The sequence below is a fragment of the Carlito syrichta genome, unplaced genomic scaffold (genome assembly GCF_000164805.1).
Source record: "Carlito syrichta isolate Samal-C Ts95f unplaced genomic scaffold, Tarsius_syrichta-2.0.1 Scaffold305644, whole genome shotgun sequence".
Classification (NCBI taxonomy): Eukaryota; Metazoa; Chordata; class Mammalia; order Primates; family Tarsiidae; genus Carlito; species Carlito syrichta.
In genome coordinates, this window is record NW_007249740.1 from 142681 (window position 1) to 146247 (window position 3567).

Consider the following 3567-nt stretch of genomic DNA (forward strand, 5'->3'; position numbering starts at 1 on the left):
AAAACAGTAGCATATACTCATCTGTATCCGTGCTAACCATGTTTGCATTACGTCATTTGTGGGGTCTTGACAGTTTGTTTAATGAGGCCAGCACTTCATGAGGCTCAGATCTCTGAAGAAGAGCAAAAGAAAGGAAATTAAACTCACTTCCTGAAAACAGATACAGAAACATACACACGGTACTCACACATGCAAGAGAACCATATATAGGGTATAATTCATCACTAACAAGTTAAACCATGAGTGCAAGGCAAGCTTGTTAATTGAAATCAATATAATTCACCACATTGTCAGAGTAAATAAGTAAAATCCTATGGACATCTCAAGAGTTGCAGAAAAACCATTGATTTGAGTATAACACTTATTGTTATAATGTCTCCCAGCAAACCAAGCATGGAAAGGTGAAATAGGGCAAGAAAAATAAATATAAGTTGTAAAGAACAGAAAGAAAGAGCCTGTTAGTATTTGCAGGTGGTCTGATATGACCATAGAAAATTTGAAAGTACTTATATGTCTGCATGCAGCTTGGTTACGTAGTTAATCCTTACTTATACCCCCACATCTCTATAATAAAATAAAAGCAAATAAATTATAGCATCTAGAACAACATTATTTATACTGGGTGAGAAACATCTGTATTTTTAAATTTTCAGTAGTTACATTTTAATTAGTTAATTTATTTTTTTTATTTGAGTCAGAGTCGTACTCTGTCGCCCAGGCTGGAGTACAGTGGCATGCTCAGAGCCATCGCAGCCTCAATCTGTTAGGCTCAGGCGATACTTCCACCTCAGCTTTCCCAGTAACAGGCACGAGCCACCACGCCCGGCTAATTTTTGATTTATTGTAAAGACGAGGTCTCATCAGGTTGCCCAGACTGGTTTCAAACCCCTGGACTCAGGTAGTCCTCTTGCCTCCACTTACAAAGTGCTGGGATTACAGGTGTGAGCCACCAGGCCGGCCAATAGTCACATTTTAAAAAGTAAAAGAAACAGGAGAAATTAATTATAATGCTATATTTTCTTTGACCTAATGTATCTAAAATGTTGTCATTGCAATATGAAATCAATACAATAATTTTTAATTTAGAATGTTATGTATATTTTAAAAGAAAGTACTTGTACGGAAATTCATAAGAGGCTGTGTCAAATCTTCTCAATACAAGTCTATTTGTATTTGCATTTTTGTGCCAGTGTCAACAGTTATGAGCTAAAAAGGCAGCACTTAAAATAACACGAACATATACCCAACAGCTAGGGTGCATCCGGCAAGATTGTTCAGCACAGAAAGGGACACTCAAAGACAAATGAAAGAAAGCAAGATCAAGTCTCAGGAATGGAGAGATATGTGACATCCATGTGCTGGACAATTCACCTTTGCAAATACATTTCACTCTCCCAACAATTATCTATAGATTAAGTAAAATTTCAATCCAATTTTCAGCACACATGTATCACGTGTGAGCCTCTGTGTCCCTGGACAAGCTGACTCTAAAATACGAGTGAAGAGACACGGGACCGTGGATAGTCAGGAACATTTTGAGAAATAATGACAAAGCAAAAAGAGAAAAAACTTACTATGAAAACTTAATTCTTCTCATTGCGTCGCTGTTGTATCGGAGCAGATAGAGATCGCTGAAGGAGAACTGGGAATTTGAAAAGCGACTCGTGCAGATGTGGACGTGGAGGTGGCCTTGTGAAGCCACGTTAGCAAGGGGGGCCTTTTCTATGTGCTCAGATGATGGTGCTGGGATGGTTGGCTGGCCACGTGTGGAAGAATGAAACTGGACCCTACCTATCACCATCTACAAACACTCACTCGAAGTTGATTCCATTTTTTAAAACTTTTCAATGACTATTAAATGTCTCAGGTCAAAACGTAGTCAAGTATTTATTTCATTTTTTGTTTTTTCTTCCATTGCTTTCCCATGACAAACAACACCTCAGCAGTCTCCTGTACACCTACTCTTCTATCTATATCTATCTATCTATCTATCTATCTATCTATCTATCTATCTATCTATCTATCTACCTCTCACTCTCTATCTTTCTGGAATAGATTCAATAGAATTGAAGGAAATACAAAGGTGATAGACAGGTAGAGGGATAACAAATAGATTTTAATTCCTAGGAATGGGTTGAATAAAAACTGCCCATTTAAATTTCTTAGGTATGGCACTGTTTTCTAAAAAGACAGCACTCTCTCGCCTGGTGTGAGTTAGCTCTTCCTCACAGGGTGTGTATCAGTGTGTAAGAACGCTCCGTTCTCCACAAGCTATAGGAGATGGTGTGTTCATGAATACATATTTGTGTGGGAAAGTCAGTTGAGTTAAAAAGATATATCCTTGTTTCTTTAATATGCATTATCCTGTCTATGAAAAATTTGATCAGCTCTCCCCACATTATTGACAATTTGAAATTATTTTGATAATTTGCAAACATTTTTCTTTCATAATTATCTAGTAGTTCAATTCCATAGCTCATTATATTTTTTATCAAAGCAAACAAAGGAATAAGCAAAGCAAAACATTGTAAATTGCCATATAATTTGACTTCCAATTGTCTATAATTCAAAGGTGAACCCTTACAATGAACAGGGCACTACAGTATACTCTCTGGGTATAAGATTGATATAAAAAAATTAACAACATTAGTTTAAACAAAGCAAATTAGAAATCCTACTGATCAAATATTTAACATAGCAACAATATAGAATATGAAAAAAATCTCACAGGAAGTTCTCAAGGAAAATTGTAAACAAATAAATACATGTTGATTATTGGATTACACACAAAAAAACTAAATTAGATAAGAGAGATTGTGGGCATGGTTAAATAAAGAAGTCACAGTTAAACATTTCCATCTCTGCTGAACGTGCATCTGTTATCAGCCTTGGTACACATCCAGTGTTCTATAACGGTTCAAGACTAGTCACAACAATCAAACAAATATAAGCTCTCCTGACACATGGCACACGTTTCTTTCTCGTAGTATTTTCCAATACAATTAGCTGCATGCATTATCATTATTTCGGTTGCTCTCTTTTACTCGCCGACGAATCATCAGCTGGGAGCTTTCTATCCTGGTGTGTGTGAAGACCATCACACTAGGTTGCAGCACTGTGTGGCCCTTACCCAGTGCAGATCCGCCAAGAAAAACTTGAGAAAACTAAACCCATGACATTTCCACAACACACCTGAGTACATGTGTGTATGTATACAAAGAACGCAAAAGAGCACAAGGTTATATAACTCATGTTACGAATAGATTACAAAGAGAAAAGAAGTGTGGTTAAGTCTACAGATTTTATTTTATTTTTTCAACATATTTTTTATTTTAAAATTGTGGGGTACAGTGAAGGGTTAGGTATACAAATGTGCATCGTTCAGGCACCCTTGTTGATAAGGGGTGTCTCCCCGTCCCCAGGCAAATATTGACTACCGTTAAACCCACCTTCCTTCCCCTCCCTGCCCCCCCATAGTGTCCTGCCACTGTCAATCCTTTTCTTATAGTATTACGATAGATGTTCAAGGTCCACTTATGAATGAGAACATGTGATACTCAGATCTTT